The 23735-nt window shown below is 39.6% G+C and overlaps 1 long non-coding RNA gene across 1 annotated transcript; it reads left to right on the top strand.

Moving 5' to 3' along the window:
* The first annotated feature begins 6346 nt into the window (after positions 1–6346).
* Positions 6347–22675, top strand: LOC135228704 (uncharacterized). Its single transcript, XR_010319483.1, has 4 exons — positions 6347–6816; positions 9524–9560; positions 14901–15013; positions 16283–22675. It is a non-coding gene; the product is annotated as an uncharacterized LOC135228704 (long non-coding RNA).
* The last annotated feature ends 1060 nt before the right edge of the window (positions 22676–23735 follow it).

Here is a 23735-nt window from a genome sequence, read left to right as displayed (position 1 = left end):
TTGCGAGGTAAGTTACATCTCCTCCAGTACAAGAACACCAAGGGCTTAGAGCAACACAAGGTGGTTGTTTTCACCTTGTGTTGCTATTGTAGTGGGAATCTGAAACATCTCTTTGAAGCTAGAGGACTCAGTTTGGGGAGCAGATGCTCTGGAAATGCCACTATGAGGTTGCAGTCACCACCACACCTGGAGGCCTGTTGTTACTGCTGAAAATGGGCCTTGTGAGTGATGCCTCTGACCAGCTGCTACTGCAGCACTTTGTTGCTACTCCTCGTGTCCAAAAAGTTACTCATTGTTCCTGACTCCTTGCCAGGATAGGAACTCAGATGTACCCCCTAGGGGTTGGAGGACTTCATAACCACCGGTATAAGATAGCCGTCCCCTGTCAGAATTGCCCCATGTGCTCACAATGCTGCAGCTGTTTAAAACACCCACGTGCCTGCTTCTCCCACAGTTTACCCCCAGTGCTGGGGAGGCTGAGTTAGAGGACGGTGTGGACCTATCAGAGCTCCTCATTGCTCAGTGCCATGGGGTGCCATCCACAGAGAATACACATGGCTGACTCACCTCTCTCTGGAATTTTCTATGCTGTTATCACCTATCTCACTGCCAGTGCCATGAGCAAACTGCCAACATATAATAAATAATGCTAATATCACACTTTTAACCTTTTCTGTTTAGAAAGTGCTTTCATATCCACTGTCTTCCTGGATCGTTTCTTCCCTACACCAGACCAGTTTTTATAGCCATCCCCATTTTATAATGAGGAAAGTGAGGATGGGCCAGGTAAACTAATTTTCTGAGTGTCATACCTCTTAAGTGGCAGATCTGGATTTTGAATGCAAGTCTGTGTGACCGCTGTACTTGTTCAGTGGCTTTTCACAGTTTTTGGTATCAGAACCCACCTTTAAAGTGGAATTTGAAGCAAAATTCCCATGTATTGAACAGCTAAATGTGGAACTGTTTTCACTGGAGGAGTGAGGGATCCCTGACCTTCTCCCTGGTAGCTCCATGGCAGCCTTGAAACACCTGAGGACTTTTGGAAAATCAGTTTGAAAACCTGTGGAAAACATAGCCTCTTAAAAAACCATTCCAGATACCTCAAAAAGTCTATGATTCTTAATTAATTTTATGTGTACAGCTGATTTTGTGTTTGATTATCTCCATTTTAAGGAGAAGAAAACTGTGGCTAGGGGTGGTTAAAATACCTTTCATTACTTTCCCTCTTCATCTGTATGGTTGACATTTAAAAATATTACTAGCTTTGGCATTAGAGGAGGGAGGAGGGAAGGCATGTTTCTATTCAGAAGGAGATACTGAGGGCTCCTCTCATAATGTGAAAATATAGTATACCGAGTAGGTGAACCAAGTTTGTACACAATCTCTATGACCATTCTTCTTCTCCTTTTCATTAATATTTTTCTGTGTTTTTGGTGAAGGTTTATACAGAAGTTTAGGTTCCCATCCAACAATTTCTACACAAGTTATTTATTGAAGCTGGTTACATTCTTCACAATTTGTGAATATCCTCATTATTTCTGTTCTGGTTGTTGCATTTCTGTTAATCTAGTTTCCCTGCCCCTTGATCATCTCATCTTTGTTTTAAAGTGATTGTTGATCGTTTGGTCTCATATAGATGATTTTTTTAAAGGTGCACAGTACTTACAGGTATTATTCATTATTTTGTGAGCCAATCAGTTATTTAGCGAAAAGGTGACCTCAAGAGCTAGTTTTGGTTGAAGGTTTAAAGAGTATCTCAGGGCAACAGTTTTGGGGAGTCTTCTACTCTCATCTGGTCCAGTAAGTCTGTATTTTTTAAGAATTTGAGGTTTTGTTCCACATTTTAGACCTTTTTTTTTTTTTTTTTAATGTTTTACTGTGTTTTAGGTGAAAGTTTACATAGCAAATTAGTCTCCCATTTGATAGTTTATACATGTGACCATTCTTCTTATATGTTTGAGGGTGAGGTTTCATTGGAAGTCACTCTTCAATAAGTGGAGAAGATCTTGCCACAAGACAGGTTTTATTCATTTGGTCACCAGAAAGGAAAAGTGGTATATTAATATTCCAATAGAAGCCCTTACAAAATATAAAACAATAGCAGTGATCACTGCAAAGAGAAGGCTTTTTGGTCTTGGCATCAAGTTTATAATGATGAAGGACTCTTACACTCTGATAAAGAAAAAAAGTTATTTGAACTCAAGTCTGTTTTTTTAATCTGGCTCCAGTTTTGATAAAATAGAAGCATGTGTGCCATTCATGGTCTCCATATATCTGGACCGTGTAAGGAGGTGGTTACAACATTGGTCAGGTGCCCCTGCCATCAACTGAAGCACAGCCAAAGGCCATTTCCTGCATTGCTTGCCCATGAGTACATGCTCTGTAAATCACAACGCTTTACAAAACATCTCCATTTAGTTGCAATGTGACATCCACTTAAATAGGCATATTGCTGAGAAACTTTTAGTATTACACAGTGAAATGTGACTTTAAAGACAATTCCTGACATTTGTTTCATTCTTTTTGCAAGTGTCCCTGTCTTTTGTATCTGTCAGGCTAAGCTAAGTTTTGTTGTAGTAACAAACCAATTCCCAAATCTCGGTGGCTTAACCGGGAAATTCGTATTTCTTGCTCACATCATAGCATGATGATGGTCAAGAGGCTTTTCTGGGTCATTCTCATCTAAATAGAAACTCAGGGATCTGGTCTCCTTCTACCTTGTAACTCTGTTGACTAGTGGTCCTTACTTTTTAACATACAGACAAAGGAGAAAGAGGGTTAGAGGGTGGAAGACTGTATGAAGCTTTAGAGACCAGGCCAGGAACAGATATGTATTATTTCCATCTACATTCCATTGGCCAGATTTCAGTCACGTGTTTCCAGAATGTTTGTAAGGGCAGCAAGGATAAGTGGTCTTCCTCTTCCAGGAGGAAGGTATGGGATGGATGAGCACCTGGCTGATTTCTGCCAATCCAGTATGCATCTTAGGGCTTTTTGTCCTCTTGTCTTTAGGTTTGGTATGAAAACCATTCACTTCCTTCAGTTCCCTGGGACTAGAAGTATGTCCACCAGTTAAACAAATGCTAAGCAAAATTATCATATTAATATAATTTATAATGAAATATGTATTTCTCTGCACCAATCAATTAAATACTAAACTTTGGGGCAATTTTTAAGCATGTTTCCATAGATGAGATACTCTATATGCACTCAAAATAAGTATCTTAATATAGTTAATAAAATGAAGTAACTCTGTGTTCCCTCCTCCTCATCAGCTAGAGCTGCTCTGATCTTAACTGATTATGTATTGGGGATGAAAGTAAGATTCCTTCATGCAAGAATTTCCCTTCTGAAAATAAAAAGGTTTGAGAAACACCAGGTTTGGACAGGATGCCCCCCTGGCTCAGGTAAAAGCACGCTCGTGGATCAGAACCTCCTTCCACAAAGATCCAAGAGCCAGGAAGGATCTTCTCACAAAATGGGAAGAAATGCCGATCAGGGTCCTCAGAGATGAGTGAAGCTCTTACATAAAAAAAAAAAAAAAAAAAATGAGTGAAAAAAAAAGATGAGTGAAGCTCTTACATAAAAAAAAAAAAAAAAAAAAAGAGTTTTCATAATATCCTTATTAACTTTGGTTCAAGCCTTCAGTCAGCCCCGGTTTGAGCTTTAGCTGACCTGAAACAACACTATGCTCGACAGTTTTGGAAAATCCATCAACTTATGTTCATTAAAAACTTTCGTCCCCATGCTGTTTCATTTTATGAAGTTTCACCCCCATATGCTTGGCTTTGAGGTTGGCTGCATTCAGAGATACACTGGAAAGGCCTGAATTCTTATCACAGCCAGGATTTTCTGCAGTTCCAGGGATTTGTTTGGTTTTGTTCCACTTTATCCCATGTTTTATCCCTTCCTTCTGATTCAAATGTTTCATTACCAATGCATAGTTGTTCTTGAGAGAGACAGAAAAGAAGCAAAACTGCACTTCTCTTTAAACAGGAAAACACTCTGGTTTGAATTTCCTGTCAGATTTTGGGCAGGTTAGTTGGCAGCTAGTGATTTGGACACATTTCAGATTTCAGAGTAAATTTCACTGAGCTTTATTGCCTCCCTCTGAGTCCCTGTTAGAACAATAAGATGCTAGGCTTAGCACAATAACCCCACTTTTCACTAGTCAGCTGCTTTTCTTGTGCACATCACAGAGTGCTTTATCCTCATTATCTTATAGCCTTTTACTGCGTGTGCGTGATTGGAAGGGGCCTCTGAATCATTACCAGTGCTTTCAAAGTGGGAAGAAATGGGGCTTCAGGAGAATGAGTCTGATGTTATTGCAGTCCCCCAGCGTGTCAGCAGAGCCACTACTTTTTCTGTTGTTGTTTTAACAAGCTTTTAGTTTTAGGTCAGGTTTAGATTTACAGAAAAGTTGCAAGGTAGTACAGTGAGTTCCCATATATTCCTCCTCGATCTTTCCTGTTACTAACATCTTAATTATTATGTTACCTTTTTCACAACTAATGAACCAGTATTGATACACTGTCCATACCTTATTCAAATTTCCTCAGTTTCATGTAATGTCTTTTTTCTGTTCTGAGAGATCATCTAGGATTCGACATTGCATTTAGTTGTCATGTCTTCTTAGGCTCCTCTTCCACTGTCCTTTTGAGTCCCTCTCTCTCTCTCTATATATATATATGCCAGGTTGTGATGTAATATGCAGGTCAAGGATTTTGAAGCCAAATTGAAAGGCACTGATGTGGTGTAGTGGGTAAGTGCTATGGCTGCTAACCAAAAAGGTCGGCAGTTCAAATCCACCAGGTGCTCCTTGGAAACTCTATGGGGCAATTCTACTCTGTCCTATAGGGATGCTATGAGTAGGAATTGACTCCATGGCAATGGGTTTGGTTTTTTTTTTTTGGTTTTGGATATAAAGCAGTTAACCACTCCTTTAAGCTCCTGAGAATAACTGAAAGGAGAATATTAAGGAATATGTCAAATATTAGAAGTATGCCTCATGTTAATTTATTACAGTAACAAAAAATGGAGAGGAACTAGTTTTATTTATGGAAAATTGAAGAATGGATGGAAAGTATCCCAGAAATGGAAAGAATTCAGGACTAAATCACCATCCAGGTCTATAGGGACCTATCGAGTGTTCAGAGCACGCACTAATGTGTTTCTGCTAGTGATGTACATTTCTTTCAGGAACACGGTCCTTAGTGACTCATAGCAGTCACTCTTACTGGTTTTTTTGTTGTTTTTTTTAAGTGTCTGCCCAGCTCTAGAAAGACTTTGGTACTTAGGTTTGGCCTTCATTGGTTGTTTCCCATGGGAAAGTTGGTTGATTAGATTAAAAGATGAAAGACTGTCCTGGTCAGCTGTTTCAGGCCATACACAGATGGAGGTGGGTGGGGGGAGAGGGGTGTGCATTTGTTATAACACTTGGCCCAGATAATTGAGTAGATTTCCTGCCTTTTTGTTGGTAGATGGTAAGAAGTGGTAACGTCAAAGGTGAGAAACCTTCAAGGGTTTGTTAGTACTGACAGTGTAACCCTTAAACCCAGGAAATACTTCCTCTAGGGTATCTTTTTAGGCTTTGGGGAGGTGGCAGAAAAGAAAAAAGCGAAAAGGAATGAATTTGGCATTTCTGACTACCTGGGGTAAAAAAGTAGTCAAGCAGAATTTGATTAGGATAACTCATCTTTTACATTTCAAGTCAAAGTGAACAGAACCCGTTCATTTAGCTGTTGTAAATAGATAAGATCTAGGTGTGTGTTTTTATTTGTTTTAATTAATTTCCTGAATTTAGAATCTATTGTTTGGAAGGGATTTTCAGAGACCCTTAATCTTTTCTTTTTGCTTCCATGTGGGCAACTCAGCGCTTCACTTTTTCCTCATTATCTTTCTTGATTTCCTAGATGTGATAATGCAAACAGTTAAGAAGTTTGGCTGCTAACCAAAAAGTTGGAGGTTCAAGTCCACCCAGAGATACCTTGCAGGAAAGGCCTGGCGAACTACTTCTGAAAAATCAGCCATTGAAAACACTATGGAGCACAGTTCTACTCCAACACACATGGGGTTTCCATGAGTTGAAATCGACTCAACCGCAACTGGGTTTTGTTTTTTTTTTTTATTTTAACAATTAAAGTGAAGTGAGCAAGCTGTAAGTGGAATGTACTTTACTTGGAAAAATTAAAACAGGACAATGATCATTCTAGATTGTATCAATTGCTTGATTAAACATTGATTGAAAGATTTTGAGGCTTAGTCAACTCCTGATTTATTCCCCCTGTTTTTTTTTTTTTTTTTTTTTTACTATTTTTCAGAGTTGTGGAGGGAGAGAAGGAAACAAAACAGAAGAGAGTTAATTCTATTACTTAAGTGATCTGGGAATTTAGGGATAGGCCAGGGATTTGAAAAAATAAAATGATACATCTGTATTAATTCTGTTTTCTCTCATTAAAATACTGAGGAGAAATATGATAAGAAAGTTATTTCTACATTTGAGGTATTCTCACCTCCTCCTCCAAGTAAGATCACACACACACACACACACACACCCCTCAAATCTTCAGTTAAGGCAAGCTTTGCCAGAGTATCTCAGCACCTCCTTAGCTTTTCATATTTACTCTTGATTCATTAAAGATACATTTTCTGTTTCTAGTCTGTTTAGGCTCGGTGTTTCTGTTGGGAAAGTAAATAGTAAAAGACCACATGGCTGCCAAGGGTAAACACTGCTGAAGGCCACAGCTGCAGCTTAAGAGAGAAAGCCTGGACTGGTCGACAAGGCAAGGCAGCAAGTCGGAGAGAGGTTAGAGATAGGTAAGTAGTGCCTCCATCTGGGTCTCCCCGGAAACAGACACCAAGACAGAATTAGAAGTGCAAGACATTTAGTAGGGGACGCTGCTTGGGAAGGATAAAGGGGAGGGACCGCAGCAGTAGATGGAGAGCCTCAGACCACTGCGCAAGGCCGTCACGGTGAGGAGAGAGCGGGAAGGAAGGACTGGTAGAGCCTCAGACTGAAGTGCAGTTCTGAGAAGGTCTTGGGTAAGCTGATGGGAAGCCAAAGCAAAGACTTCCCATTAGAGAAATTCCTACTCTGGGCAGAAATGGGAGCTCTCGGACCCGCTCACCCAGCTCTAGTAGGCAGTCATTGGCTGGGGCCCCTCTGAGAGTGCAACCTCGGTGCGAATGCTGCCATGGATCTCAAAACTGCGAGAGCTGTAGGCTGGCGGGTAACTACACTTCTCACTACGGACTCTCTCTGAGTCTTCCCATGACTACCACACCCGTGACCACATAGTGACAGAACTCCAAAAAGGCAAGAAAGGGCGAATTCCATCTTGGATACCAGGCCACCTTGCTCTGTGCGTGACCCCCCCTCGCCCCCGCACAGACCACAGACGATCAGAACCACAAAACCAAGTTATAGTGCCAAGAGCTTTTCTGTATGTCCTGAAATCCTATGTACCTTGCAAAAGTTATCATGACCCAGTTCAGTTTCTTGCAGCTGCCACACGTGGTCCAAAAACCATCTAGAATAATTTGCAGCATGCTGATTCAACTTGTCAGGGCCGGAAGTCCCTTGGCAGAGATGAGAACTATCTCATCTCTCAGATCTGTGCGGAAGGGGAAATTGATTTAGTGATGTGTTCATTCTTTTTTTTCTTTTCATGGTGTTGCTTTGTAAGTGCTGAAGGGTGTTGCCTTTTCTATGACTCAGAAGCATAAATCTTTTCCTAAAGTGAAAGATTACTTTTTAGAATGGAAGAAAGTCTCTTCTTGTTTTGCTGCTTCAAGTGTGAGAATTGGTTACACGGAAGCAGCTGAACCAGAATGTTACAGGGGCGAGAGGTACAGAAGCAGAACTGAACTACAAGCCAAAAGGTAATTTCTGCACACCGCTCTGTAAGTAAATTTAATTGACCACTAAGGTTCAATTAGCTGAACATGCAAATTACCTGCTTATTTTCTTTGACCAACACAGTCACACCCCCTCCTCATGTTCTGCATCTCTGGAACCAGAGAATAAAATTATTTTCGTGTAAGAGATAAATTGGAGCCTGATAAATCAGAGGCACAAAGGGGGACATGAAATTCCCACTTTGCGTTAACAACTGACCTCTCCCAGAGTTTCAGCTTCTCAAGATGCAAATTCCAAAGTGGGAGGAGACTCCACAGTTGATCTCTGGGTTTCTAGCACATGGTAGGCACTCAAGGAATGTATATAATGCAATCGAGTCAGTTTTCTTTAGGTAGGAAAGCTGGTCAAGCTTAAGCGGAGAAGGGATGGTGAAAGTGGGCATTGGTGAGGTTGGAAGATACAGGTTTACTGAGGACCAATCTTGTATGTGTTAGATTTCCTGCTGCCGTTCTAAACTGAGCTCCCTGGAAGATCATATCAGTAGAAATGAAGGGGGAGACAATTTGCTGAACTTAGTTCAAATCCACTGTTGGATTTCGCATAAGCTGTTTTCATTTCTTTAAGATCGAGGCATATGGGCCCATCCTTTGTTTGCTACTGTTTTCACACCTAGTGGTGGAATGCAGTGGTTTACCATGCTTGTCAAACCTTTCCAGGAGCGGAGCTCTTCCTTCAAAAGAAACATAAACTGTGTAAAAGTGAGAATAGATGGACCGGTACTCCTCTCCAGCTTTTCCTTTTAGGCACCTCCTGAAAACTTCACTGCTCTTGGAGACATAGTTTGAAAATCACTGCTGAAAAGGTTTTGAGTGAGAGTTTAGGTCTGGAACATAGATTCTGGTTCTAGTCCAGTTACTGGTTAGTTTTTGTAACCTTGAATAAATAACAACAACAGCAATAGCAATAAGAATAGTAATATAAACCAGTTTCCGTCAAATCAATTCTCACTTGTGGAGACCCCAAGTGAGTCAGAGTAAAACTGTGCTCCACTGAGTTTTCAATGGCTAGTTTTTCAGAAGTAGATTACCAAGGTGCCTCTGGGTGGACTCAAACCTCCAACCTTTTGGGTGGTTGCTGAGTGTGTTAATCATTTGCACCACCCAAGGACTCCGATAGTAATATAGTGCTCTATGGATGCTTATCATTATAATTAGAAGTTTGTTATTGTAATTAGTAGTAATAATTATAAGGATAATTTACAGAGTACTTTTTATGTGCCAGGTACTCAGCTAAGTCACCTAACTTGCATTATTTTGTTTGAATGCAACAAATCCAAGAGGTTTAGGTGAGGTTGCTAGGATTACAGAGGTTAAGCCATTTGCTCAAAAACTTATAGTGAGTGATTGGCAGGGAGGGGACACAAATCTAGGTCTGTCTGACATCAAAGCCAGGGCTCTACCACCCATGTATATGCAGTTTTATAGCCTCAAGGTCCTAGTCTGTAAACAATAGACGTTAGATTAAATTATTTCTAAGAATTAAAAAAAAAAAAAAAACTATGACTTCCATGATAGCTGAGCTCTAAAAAGGCCAGAATTGCAGCCTCTACCTATTATTATGACCGTCTACTCAGAGCCCTACGCTAACTCTTGCCTCTCTTCACAGGAAAATGGAATGTTTCATCCTTGGTGGAAATCACTAGGTCAGCTAAAATTCTACCCCATTTAAAATTTAACGGACATTTCACTCACTTTTATCATGACTTTACTCTCTCCCTTAAACATTCCGTTTCCTTTTCTTTATCTTCTTTGGCAGGGAATTTGGCATTTTCAGGCCCTAACTGAAGTCAGTAGGTCATTCTTCACATAGCATGATGAGCTCAATGCAAAAGGAATGAAGTATTGTGGTTGTTTCCTAGCTCTGTCAACTGAAAAGTCCTTCAGGGAATGACACCCCTCTAGCAATGAATACAACCAGTGCTGAGACTTTGGTTTCTAAATACCATTCTCCACCAAAATGAGCAGATGGTCATCTCTATAACTTTGATATCTGTTGTCCATGCCTGAGTAAGTGGGAAAGGCATGTGATCGAGTGGACAGACAGCACTGGCCATGGACTTACCTGACCTGGTTTTTTTGACTCACCACCTCAGCAAACCTGGGCAAGCCATAGAGTATTTATGAGCAGGTCAGTTTTCTTTGATTGTGGAATAAGAGGGTTGGACTTATTTTCTTCCAATCCATTTTCTTCTACTCTATAGGCAAAGTAATCTTTCTGAAATGTGAATCTGATCCATGTTACTCCTTTGTTCCCACCTGTTCAGTGGCTCCACATTGCTCCCAGGATAAAGCTCCCCTCCCCTTTACCATGGCATAAAATGGGCCCTGCTCACCTCTGAGGGGCATTTCCTCTGCTCTTGTCCTGTCCCCGCTATACAAACCTTATGTGCTATGATTCAAACTTATACAATAACTTAAAGTTTCTGTGTTACGCTATCTCTCTCACCTCTACATCTTTGCCCATACTGTTCTTTATAACCAGAGCAGTTTTTCCTCCTCCTCTTTTCAGCTTTTTATGTCCTCATCTCTGAGCTGGATGTCATTTCCTCTAGAAAGTTTTCCTTGAGCCCCCAAACTGAGTTCAAATGCTTCCCCTACGTGTCTTTTCAGCCTATTAAAAACAAAATAAAACCTGTTGCTGTTGAGTAGATTCCAACTCATAGCAACCCCATAAGACAGAGTAGTCCCATAGTTTCCAAGGCTTCAATCTTTACGGAAGCAGACTGCCACACATTTCTCCCCCAGAGCAGGTGATGGGTTCTGATGGAAACTGCTGAGACTTTCCAGTTAGCCGCTGAGTGCTTAACCACTGCACCACCAGAGTACCTTCTACAGCCTATACACTGTTGTAATTACCTGTACAGTCTGTTCCACTAAGCTGTAAATAATTAAAGCTTATACCTTAGTCATTGCCATATCCCTAGGGCCTATTGCAAGCCCAACACCTAGTAATGGACTCAAATATTTGTTAAATGAATGAATGATTATTCTATTTTCTGAACCTCAGCTTCCCCACCCATAAAGTGAAAATAATAATATGTATCTCATAGATTGTGACAAGGATTGCTTGAGGCAGGGTATGAGAAAACACTTGGCTAGCATAAATCACTATACCTGTCTTAGATTTAATGGGAAGACTTGCCTTCTTTCTGGTATGCAGTTTCCTCAAAACCAGGAGTTGGCAAACCACTGCCTGCAGGCTAAATCACCCCACTTTCTGTTTTTGTACCACCCAAGTGTTAAGAATGGTTTTTAAATTTTTCAATGGCTAAAGAAAATGAAAAATTCTATGAACTTCAGATTTCAATATCCACAAATACTTTTATTGGGTCAAAGCCACACTCATTTGCTTGCGTTCTATGGCTGTTTTTGTGTTACAATGGCAGAGTTGTATAGTTGTGACATAGGCTGTACAGCCCACAAAGCCTAAAATATTTACTGTGGACCTTTACAGAAAAAGTTTGCAGATCCCTACTCTAAACTCAAACCTTCTTCTGCCCCCTTATTGCCCAGTCCCTGCTTTGGGCCTGAGTTCTGCTTGATCTCTTAGCATTATTAGAGACATTTGATATTTTCTCATGGATCTAGAGAGAAAGAGTTATTTCCTATGTATCCCAAAATAACCTTATGGATATCTGTGCAGAACACAGCAGGATGTTTCTCGAAAGATATTTCGTATTTGGGCATATGTGATGAAATAAGGAACAAAGATACTGGGTTCCTCTGAAAACTATCTCATTCTTTGGGTTATTTGTTAAAGGAAAGGCTCCTTCTGGTTTTCTCAGATTAATATCTGAGTTTGTTCAGATGTGCATAAATTTTCCTCTGCATGGGGCTTCTTTTTTACTTTTTAAAAGAAATTAATGGAAGAAAAGAGAGACCAGGGCTATTAAAATTAAAATAGGTTCAGTTACATAGTTTGATGTTAAAAAAAAAGAGAGAGAGAGAAGGAGGAGAAGGTGGAGGAGGAAGATGAGAAAAGAGAGAGGGTGGAAGAAAGGAGGGAAGTGAGAGAGGGAGGGAGGGAGGAAAAGACGGAGGAAGAAAAAGGAAAGGAGGAAAGAAAGGAGAAAGGAAGGAAAGAAAGAAGGAAGAGAGAGAAAACAAGTAGTTAAGAAGTATACTGGTCGTTTAATGAGAAGACAGGGGAGCTAGAAATCCTGTTTAGGAAGCTGAGAGCCCAGGGAGATTAAAGAACAGTAGTCAGCATGGCTCTGTCAGGGGGAGGCCCAGGGACATTTTTGTGGTAGTTAAATCACTTCCTGAAGAATCCCTGTAACTGTTTGGCATCTGAGTCTCTCCTGTTCTGTCTCCCCCGTCTATGTGGTATAAAAAAAAAGTGGTCAAAAGAGAAACAGAAGTCATGAAAAGCCTGTTATGCAAAGGAACATGGCGTACCACCTTCTAGAGAAGAATCTAATGACTGTCTGGATTCCAAAGCTGCATTCTTGAGCTCCTCTAAGGATGTAGTAAACAAGTTGTTGGATCCAAAGATTCAGGAAGAGTAGCTTCAACATTGTGAAATACTTTTGACATCTTGGTTGCTCCATTTGGCACTATATCATGCTTTGTGAAACAATTATTTTGACAGTGTTGTAAGGTGGTCTAGCCACTAAACCCGCCAACTCCTCCCCCTCTGTCTTCTAAATTTGTTTGAATTAAAAAAAAAACCAACTAACAATATTTCAGGATAATGGAAAGCCAAATGTTAATGGTTAGAGGGGATGGTATAAATACGTAGGTGAGCTTCCATGACCAAGTTCATAAATTGTATCAATTCACAATTTTAACCCATAAACTGAAGATATGCTACTTGGAATAGGCTTTGGGAAACTGCATATACTTACATAACCCAATGCCTGCTACCAGTAATCTTTTTTAGCAAGGTGTTCAGTTTCCATGTGTTTGATTTTTTTCCTTGCTTTTCCTGTTATTGATTTCTACTTTTATGGCTTTATGGTCAGAAAAGATACTTTGTAATATTTCGATGCTTTGGATTCTGCTAAGGCTAGCTTTATGACCTAATATGTGGTCTATTCTGGAGAATGTTCCATGTGCATTGGAAAAGAAGGTACACTTGGGGGCTGTTGGGTGTAGCGTTCTGTATATGTCTATGAGATTAGGTTGGTTGATTGGGGCATCTAGACCTTCTGTGTCTTTATTGAGCATCTTTCTGGATGTTCTGTCCTTTCACCAAAAGTGATGTGTTGAAGTCTGCTATTATTGTGGAACTGTCTATCTCTCTTTTCAACTCATTTACAGTTTGTTTTGTATATTTTGAAGCCCTGTCGTTGGGTGCGTAAATATTTATTATGGTTATGTCCTCCAGTGTATTGACCCTTTAATCATTTTATAGCGTCCTTCCTTATCCTTTGTGGTGGATTTTCCTTTAAAGACTGTTTTGTCAGAAATTAATATTGCTGCTCCTGCTCTTTTTTGGTTGTTGTTTGCTTGATATATTTATTTCCATCCTTTGAGTTTTAGTTTGTTTGTGTCTTTAAGGTGTGTGTGTCTCTTGTAGGCAGCATATAACGGTTTGTGTTTTTTTTTTATCCATTCTGCCACTCTCTGTCTTTATTGGTACATTTAGTCCATTTACATTCAGCGTAATTATTATGAGTTTAGTGCTGTCATTTTTATGTCTTTTTTGTGTGTGTGTTGTTGACAGTTTCTTTGTTCCACTTAATTTTCTGTGCTTAGTCATTTTTCTTTACATATTTTCTTTTCCTCTTTTTCATTGTTGTTGATTTTGTTTTTGCTGAGTCTTTATATTTTTCTTTTATTTTATATTGATGTGTAGGATTGTTAGTCTCCTTTGTGGTTGCCTTAATACTTACCCCTATTTTTCCAACTTTAAATCAATCTTTTATTTCTTTATACCATATTGACTTCCTGTCCATGTGAAAGATCTATGACTACATTTTTTAGTCTCTCTTCTTTGTTTTAATGTTCTTGTCTTTTATATAATGACATCCCCGTTTCCCTGTTTTGAGCATTTTAACTTTGATTTATTTTTGTGACTTCCCTATCTGGGTTGATATCTGGTTATTCTGTCCTGTGTTCTAGTTTTGGCTTGTTATCTGATGTTACTGACTTTCTAACTGGAGGACTCACTTTAGTATTTCTTGTAATTTTGGTTTGGTTTTTGCAAATTCCCTAAACTTCTGTTAGTCTGGAAATGTCCTAATTTTGCCATCATATTTGAGAGAAAGTTTTGCTGGATATGTAATTCTTGGCTGGCAGTTTTTTTCTTCATGGCTTTATATATGTCATCCCATTGCCTTCTTACCTGCATGGTTTCTGCTGAGTAGTCTGGACTTAGTCTTACTAACTGTCCTTTGTAGGTGACTTTTCGTTTATCCCTATTGACTCTTAAAATTCTGTCTTTATCTTTGGTTTTGGCAAGTTTGATTATAATATGCCTTGGTGATCTTTTGGGGTATACCTTGTGTGGGGTTCAGTGACCATCTTGGATAGGTATCTTCTCAACTTTTACGACATCAGGGAAATTTTCTGCTAACAATTCTTCAATAATTCTCTCTGTATTTTCTGTTGTCCCCGCCCCCCATCCCGCATTCTGGTACTCCAATCACTCGTAGGTTATTCCTCTTGATAGAGTCCCACATAATTCTTAGGGTGTCTTCATTTTTTTAAATTATTTTCTGATTTTTCCTCAAACGTGTTGGTGCCAAGTGCTTTATCTTCAATCTCACTAATTCCAACTTCCATTGCTTCAATTCTGCCCTTATGACTTTCTATTGAATTATCTAATTCTGAAATTCTGTTGTTAATCTTCTGAATTTCTGTTTGTTGTCTCTCTATGGATTCTTGCAGCCTATTAAATTTGTCATTATGCTTTTGTCTAATCTGCTTAAGTTCCTCTAATGCTTTATCTGCGTGCTGCTTGGCTTGTTCTGCATTTTGCCTGATCTCTTGAAGAGTTCTGTGTATTAATCTTTTGTATTCTACCTCTGGTAATCTAGGAATTTATCTTCATACAGAAGATTTCTTGGTTCTTTGTTTTGAGAGCTTCCTGAAGCCATCATGATCTGCCTCTCTACATGAGTTGATATTGACTGTTGTCTCCGAGCCATCAGTAAGTTATTGTACTTATTTATTTTATGTTTGCTTACTGTGTCCTAGCTTCTTGTTTTGTTTTGCTTTGATGTGCCCAAATAGGCTGCTCAAGTGACCTAGTTTGATTATTGGCACCTTTGAAGCTTCTAACATCCTGTCACCAGGTGGTTAGAGCTGTTACTAGGTATGTGAGCCCAGGAGTCCATTCACTTTTCTTGTATGGATTTGCTCAGGTGTCCAGGTAGTCAGTCACCAAGCATGTGGTGCAGGCTCTCACCTACAGCCCTAGATGAGCAGGGGTGATTGGTGTAGGCACAGACATCTGGCTGCAGTAGGAGGTCACATGTTGAGCAAGGCAGGGGACTGACAACCTCCCCTGAGTGTCTGTGAGGAAAGCCTGTCCCTAGAGCGTGTAGGTGGGTGGGTTTTGCAGCCAGGCTATAGGAACCCAATGCTGTTGGCTGTAAGGACTGGGAGGCACCACCTACTCCTGGACCCCTGTCGTGGGTGGCTAGGTGTCATGGATGGAGCCCCCCAGTCCTCAGGCCCCAGATGTGGGTAGGTGAAGACCTTGCTTAATAGGCAGAGCAGTGTCAAATATCACAGACCTGCCTCTCCACCATGTAGCTAAAACAGTTGAAGTTAGACTTCAGGAATACCCTGTTGTACTGTGCTAATCAGGGCCTATGCTGTTAAAATGGGCCCACACAGGTCTTTGCAGGGGTGAAAGGCATTCAAAATCCATGGACCTCTTATGCCTGTGCCTAGGCAAAGGAGCTGTTTCTGCCCTGAGTTCCTGACTTGGGGGAGCTGGCAGATTATTTTTTCCCTGTTCCCTCTTCAAGGCCAGGAGAATGGCTCAAGATGAGTGCAGCATCCTTCTTCTGGCCCAGGGGATGCAGCCAGCAGGAAGGGAGCAGATAAGTGGGAGAGAGGTTTGTCCTGAAGGGGTATTTTTAGATCCACGAGGAAGGTTAAACACAAGTACTTATCTTTTGCCAATTGAGGCCTGCTTCTCGCTTGTTCTGGGGGGTTGAGCAGCCTCTCTGTCACTCATTCTCTCCCAATGTGGAAAATACGTCCCGAACACCACTGCTTGCCTCACTGTGCTGATGCCAGTGGAATTGGCCTGCAAGGTGCCAGTTCCTGCTGGATCAGATCTGGCAACTGCTCACTGCTTCTGAGCCATTTCTCCTGCCTCCTGCCGCTCAGTCCGATTCCTCAACTTTTCATTTGATGTTCAGAGCTCCTAGCCTGTCGTTTATAATTGATTCACTTGTTTTTTCAGGTCTTTGTTGTAAGAGGGACCACAGGAAGCATCTGACTTCTTCGTCATCTTGGCCCTGCAGTCCCAATAATTTTTTTCTTAGCTATTTAATTTTAAGGTTTTTACCACATTTTTAGGACTATCTTAACCCGTCTTGGATATTTCTATTGTTTTCTCTCTCTCTCTCTCTTTGGCAATGCTTTTAAAGAGAACTTTACATTATATTGACTAGAAACATGGACTTCAATTTCATCTATTATTGGTATTTCTCTTTACACAGAACATGGTAAATTTTTAATTAATTTTTATTGTGCTTTAAGTGAAAGTTTACAAATCAGGTCTGTCTCTCATACAAAAATTTACATACGCCTTGCTATACACTCCTAACTGCTCTCCCTCTGATGAGATAGCACAGTACTTCCCTCCACTCTCTCTCCTCATGTCCATTCGGGTAGCTTCTGGCCCCCTCTGCCATCTCATCTCCTCTTCAGATGGGAGATTCCAACATAGTCTCATGTGACCACTTGATCCAAGAAGCTCATTCTTCACCAGTATCATTTTCCATCCCCTATTCCAGTCCAATCCCTGTCTGAAGAGTTGACTTTGGGAATGGTTGCTGCCCTGGGCTAACAGAAGGTCTGGGGTCCATGGCTTCCGGGGTCCCTCCAGTCCCAGTCTGACCATTAAGTCTGGTCTTTTAACGAGAATTTGGGGTCTGCATCCCACTGCTGTCCTGCTCTCTCTGGGTTTCTCTGTTGAGTTCCCTGTCAGGGCAGTCATCAGTTGTGGCCGGGTACCATCTAGCTCTTCTGGTCTCAGGCTGATGTAGTCTCTGGTTTATGTGGTCGTTTCTGTCTCTTAGGCTCATAATTATTTTCTGTCTTTGGTGTTCTTCCTTAGAACATGGTAAATTTTTGGTGCCTATGATTGGCTGCTAACTGAAAGGTTGGTGGTTCTAACACACCAGCCATTCAGCAGGAAAAAGGTGCGGCAGTCTGGTTCCATAAAGACTACAGCCTTGGAAACCATATGGGGTGGTTTTACTCTGTCCTGTAGGGTCACTGTGGTCCAATATCTATTTGACAGCAATGGCTTTGTTTGGTTTTATAAACATTTTTCTTTTAGGGCAAGGGACTCGATTTATGGTGTAGAATCCCATTAACTTAAAATGAGTCAAAGTATCTAGTAGATGCTTATTACCAAAAAAAAACCAAACCTAGTGCTGTCGAGTTGATTCTGACTCATATTGACCCTATAGGATAGAGTAGAACTGCTCCATAGAGTTTCCAAGGAGCGCCTGGCAGATTTGAACTGCTGACCCTTTGGTTAGCAGCCGTAGCGCTTAACCACTATGCCACCAGGGTTTCCAGATGCTTATTACATAGTACCTATTCACTGGAAGAATTTCTTTATGTTTTATGTGCCCAGTCACAATGTGGTTGATCATTAAAATGATCTACCAGACATCAGCTTTCCAGAACCCATTTTTTTTCTTCCCTTCCTTTTCTTCCATGTAAGCAAAGCAGCATGTTCTTGGCCAATTATTAATTAGCAATATGCAAATGTTGCTTCTTTTTTCTCCCAAGTGAATTCCTATCTCAACTAAGGATGGGCCACTATTTTTCTATCAAGTGCCACAAAATTTTATTTTTTATTTAAAAATGGAGCAATACACGAAGAAGAATAACAGTCATCCACATTTTCACTTCCCGGCATTAAGTACTTGTCATCTCAGTATATTTTTAGGCTTTTAAAAATAACACTGTTATTTTTGTAAAAATTGTATGTGCTCAGTATAAAGAATTAAAAAATACAGAAAAATGTAAATGAAGATGAAAAAATTCACCACATATTCTACAAAAAAAAAAAGATTGTTAACATTAAGCGAACATAATTTGAGAATCTATCTGTGTATGCACACATATCAACAGATCTACTAAAAATACTTTTATTAAGATGAAGTTTTATAGAAGACACTTTGATGGAAAAAGTATTTTACTTGAATTTAATAGAAGAAAAAGAAACTGAAGGAATTGTTAAACTTCATATAAATGGGCTTTTAAACAAGATATATTATTTCCTAAAAGTTTCCTCTCAGATTAAAAAAAGAAAATTTAAAAAGCACTAATTAGAATAATTGGTTTTTAAGCCATGTGTTTCTGTCTTAGCATTCTCAAACTTCCTCCTGCCATCTTCCAAATTTTGTTAGTATTTTTATATTGCCTAGAAATATAACTTTTATTTTTTCCTGTAGCTTTAATTTTCTTAGTTTATTCAGTTAGCTCAACATTTCGCTCACTGTTTAAATAGATTTAATACCTGAGTCTTTTTTAACCAGGTTTTTTCCTTTGCTCTTTATTTTGATTCATATTTTTAAAATTTTTCGCCCAAGAAGGGTTTGTGAACGTTATATTCTCTGAGTTCCATCACACTTGAGAAAGTCTACCTTATGCCCTTTTAGTCAAATGGCATCTTGGCTGAGTATGATGTTCTTGGATCACACTTTCTTTTCTTCAGAACATTTTGAACATTACTACATTGTCTTTGGCATTTACTGTTGTTATGAAGACGTCGGATTTTTTTTCCCCCAGTGTACCTGATTTACTTTTCTGGTTGATTGCTTGAAGGGTTATTTCTTTATACTTGCATTTTAATAATGTAACTAAGCTCTGCTTAGTGTAAAGTGTTCTGCATTAAACTTTCTCTCAAGAATAGAAGACCCTTATAGAAATACCATAGAGACCCAGCAATCCCACTCTTAGGAATATATCGTAGGGAAATAAGAGCTGTCACACAAATAGAGATATGCACATCCATGTTCATTGCAGTATTGTTCACAAGAGCAAAAAGATGGAAGCAACCTAGATGCCCATCAACAGATGAATGGATAAATAAACTATGGTACGTACACACAAAGGAGTACTACGCAACGATAAAGAACAATGATGAATCTGCAAAGCATTTCACAACATGGATAAATCTGGAGGGCATTATGCTGAGTGAAATAAGTTAATCACAAAAGGACAAATATTGTATGAGACTACTACTATAAAAAGTCACGAAAAGGTTTACACAAAAAGAAACAATCTTTGATGGTTACGAGGGAGGGGAGGGGTGTGAATGGAAAAACACTAAATAGACAATAGATAAGTGGTAACTTTGGTGAAGGGCAAGATATTACACAATACTGGGAAAGCCAGCACAGCGTGTACCAGGCGAGATCCTGAAAGCTCCATAGACTCACCCAAACTCCCTGAGGGACCAATTTACCGGGCTGAGGGCTGTGGGAACCATGGTCTGGGGAACATCTAACTCAATTGGCATAACACAGTTTATAGGGAATATGGTCTACATTCTAGTTTGGTGAGTAGCATCTGAAGTCTTAAAACCCTGTGAGTGGCCATCTAAGATACTCCACTGGTCTTACCCCTTCAGGAGCAAAGGAGAATGAAGAAAACTAAAGACACAAGGGAAAGATTAGTCCAAAGGACTAATGGACCACAACTACCACAGCATCCACCAGACTGAGTCCAGTACAACTAGATGATACCTGGCTACTACCACTGACTGCTCTGACAGAGATCACAAAAGAAGGTCCCAGACAGAGCTGGAGAAAAATGTAGAACAAAAATCTAACTCACAAAGAAAGATCAGACTTACTGGTCTGACAGAGACTGGAGAAATCCTGAGAGTATGGCTTCCAGATACCCTTTTAGCTCAGTGATTAAGTCACACCTGAGGTTCACCCTTTAACAAAGATTAGATAGGCCCATAAAACAAAACGAGACTAAAGGGGCACACTAGGCCAGGGGCGAGGACTAAGGCAGGAGGGGACAAGAAAGCTGGTAATAGGGAACCCAAGGTCGAGAAGGGAGAGTGCTGACACGTCATGGTGTTGTTAACCAATGTCATAAAATAATATGTGTACTAACTGTTTAATGAAGAGCTAGTTCTGTAAATCTTCATCTAAAGTACAATTAAAAAAAAAAAAAGTTAAGAAGAGAAGACCCTTTCAAGCTGCAGATCCAGATTTTCCCCTCGTTAGTTCCAGGAAATTTCCCTCACATTACGTGTTTGTCTTCATTTTCTGTTTTTTGTTGTTGTTGTTGTTGTTTGTTGTTGCTGGGTCCTGCTTCAGGGACACCAATTATCCTTACATCGGGTCATATTTATTTGTCTTCTATATATCTTAGTTCATCTCTAAATGCTGTGATCTCTCTTTTTTAACTTGTTTTTATACTGATTAGCTCAAATCTTTCTTCTATGTCTGCAATTTGATATCTAGCAATAACTGCTCTGTTACTTACTGTTTCTAAATTATTTATTGATTTTTAATGATATTGTTTGGCACCTCAATTGTCTCCTTAGGTCTGTAATCACTTTTTCCATCTTGTTAGGTCATTGTTATCAACAGGCCATTGGGTCTTTGTTTGGATAAAACCAATTACTTATTAAGTTATTCTATAGTGTGAAGCAATTTTCCTTTTAATTCTTGATGCTCTTTTATTATTTAGTTCTTTCTTTTTCCTTTGCTTTCTTCCTTCCTTATCATATTTATGAAGTTGGCATGCCATGCCATTTCTTTTTCTTTCATTCATGCTTGGGTGGCTGCAATGAGACATTTTATTTGCTCTGAGGCACTGAAGTTACTTCTTGATTTTTTCCACATTATCTATGACCTTTTTTTTTTTTTCTTTCCAAGCTATAGTTTGATGGCTGAGTATTTTTGGGTTCTACCTACTCTTCTAAAATCCAAGAGAAGGACAGCAGAAGAAGAGAGTCCAGATGGGGTCTATGGAGTCTTCGTTAGATAATGTGGGCCCTACTTATTGTTCTAGAATTTTATTGATGGTTCTGCGTCAAAGTCTACTTGAGGGGTAGGCTCCTTTCCTGTGAGTATAGCCTGGACCCTTGGGCAGTATATCCTTGGAGTTGTCATTTCCAAGGAGTCAGTCCTTATTTCACTTCCTTTTCCTCAACAGCCCCTCGACTCCAATTCCTCAGTTTGAAAAGGGACTCAGGTGGCTTCTTTACAAGTTTGATTTTATCAATTCATCAGTACAACTTTTAGGGGCTTAAATCCAACCCATTGCCGTCAAGTCAATTCTGATTCATAGTAACCCTATAGGACAGAGTAGAATTGCCCCATGGAGTTTCTAAGGCTGTAAATATTTATGGAAGCAGACTGCCACATCTTTCTCCCACTCAGGGTGATTAGGCAGAGGTAAAAGTAAAGCTGTGCTACCTATCTGCTCCATTTCAGAATCTTCTGTATCTTTCCTTATTTGCCAGTTTTGGGAGCTTATTGCACTAATCTAACCCCCTTTTCTTGTTTTGTGGCTGTTATAATTTCCCCCTACCTTTTATTATCTTTTTTTTTTTCCTTTTTGCTCGTTTTGTTAAATGCTGTAAAGGGAAATATGGTGACTTGCTTTTAATCTGCAATCTTAAAGCTAAGACAGGATATAGCAGAAGTTATATTTGAGAAATTTAACAGATGATTTAGATGTAAATTTCATATTATAACCAGTTAAAAGAGAGGAAGTCGAGAAGAGATGTATGATGAGCGTTTTAGAAACTATAGCAGAGAAAACCTGAGAGAATAAAAGTACAATAGAAAACAGCAAGGAAGAAAATAACAGGGAAATTCAGTTGGTTCTGAGGATACCAGTGATAAACTACTTTGGTGGGTGATATTGTCTTTTGGACTGAGGGGATTGGTACTGGGACTGTATCATCACTGTGCTTTGAAATTCTTGTAAACTTTTCAACCCTTAAAAAAGAGTCCTTCCTATTCTGGGAAATAGCTTGGCTGTTTCTATTCTCAAACTTTAAAGTTTATGTTTGAAATAAAGTCTTATTTTCCTATGTAACTCTGGAATGTTAACAGATGTTGGAAGCAATGACTTAAGTTTTAGAGTTTATTTTGTAATCTGAGATTTGTTGGCCAATGTGCCAACTATCCTGAAAGTTCCTGTCATTCTGTGTCATGACTGTTAGAATAGAGGGTACTAAGAAAGCAGAAGACACAGCTGAATGTTGGGATGAAGGACATGGTTAGGGTGGTAGCAGCATCAGAGCCTGGGAGAAAAGAGAAGGTCTCAGACACTGGGTGCAAATAAGGAGTGGGGGAGATGCAAACATCTGCCAAGGGATGTTGTAGAAACTGCATAAAGCAGGAAGTCAAATGTTTGGGTAAAAGTCAACCAGGAAAGCCAAAGCAAGCGGGACCAAAATAGGCAGAAAATTGGTGCCCACTAGCAAGGAGCAGAACACCAGGTGGCTTGTTTACTGCCATTTTTACTCTATCTTGACCATGGAAAAATTCAATTCTATGATGGAAAACTTGCAATGATGAGCTGATAATTTTTGCTGAAGTGGAGCAAGAAATAAAGAGAGAGAGAGGGAATATCTCATTCCTTTGACAGCACTGGTTTTTTTTTTTTTTTTTTTTTGCTGGGTTTTTCACATCCCAAAGCTGCTTAATTGACATAATTCTCTTCTCTGACATGGTAGGTCTGCCTCAAGATTATATTCATTTTTAATTAAAAAAAAAAAACTTATTTTATTGTTGCTGAGAATATACACAGAAAAACATATCAATTCAGCAATTTCTACATGTATATTCAGTGACATTGATTACATTCTTCAAGTTGTACAACCATTCTCCCCCTCCTTTTCTGAGTTGTTCCTCCCCCATAAACATAAACTCACTGCCCCCTAAGGTTCCTATCTAATCTTTCAATTTGCTGTTGTCAGTTTGATCCCATATAGATAGTTCTTAAAAGAATACAGTGTTCAAGGCAGACATTTTTTTACTAGCTAAGCTAAAGTACTGTTTGGTTTTTAGAAAATTTCAGGGAATAGTTTTGGCTTAAGGGTTAAAGACAATCTCAGGCAATAGTTTCAGGAGTTTATCCAACCTTCATGGCTCCAGGAAGTCTGGAGTTCATGAAAATTTGAAATTCTGTTCTGCATTTCCCCCCTTTTGATCAGGATTCTTTTATATATAAAATCTTTGATCAAAATGTTTGGTAATGATAACTGGGCACCATCTGGTTCTTCTGGTCTCATGGCAAAGGAGGTAGTTGTTCATGGAGGCAATTAGCCACACATTCTATACCCTCTTCCTGTTCCCGGCTCTTCTTCCTCTGTTGCTCCAGGCAGATAGAGACCAATTGTTGTGCCTTGGATGGCCACTTGCAAGCATTTAAGACCCCAGGCACTACACAACAAACTAGGAGGTAGAACAGAAACACTAAACACGTAATTAGCCCAATTAACTGGGATGTCCTATGAAAGCACATCCTATGAGGTGTTTGGTTGTACATAAGCAGCCTCAGCAGCTACTCTTTTTTTTTTGTCATTGTTGTAATTGTATCTATCACATAACTTTTGCCAATTCAATTTTTACAGGTTTTTTTTATTGGCAGAACTTACAATATTCAGCTGTGCAACCCTATCCTCAATCAAT

The sequence above is a fragment of the Loxodonta africana genome, chromosome 26 (assembly GCF_030014295.1).
Source record: "Loxodonta africana isolate mLoxAfr1 chromosome 26, mLoxAfr1.hap2, whole genome shotgun sequence".
In the NCBI taxonomy this organism is placed as follows: Eukaryota; Metazoa; Chordata; class Mammalia; order Proboscidea; family Elephantidae; genus Loxodonta; species Loxodonta africana.
The sequence above is the reverse complement of the archived record's forward strand: the minus strand, read 5'-3'. Positions and strand labels throughout refer to the sequence as shown.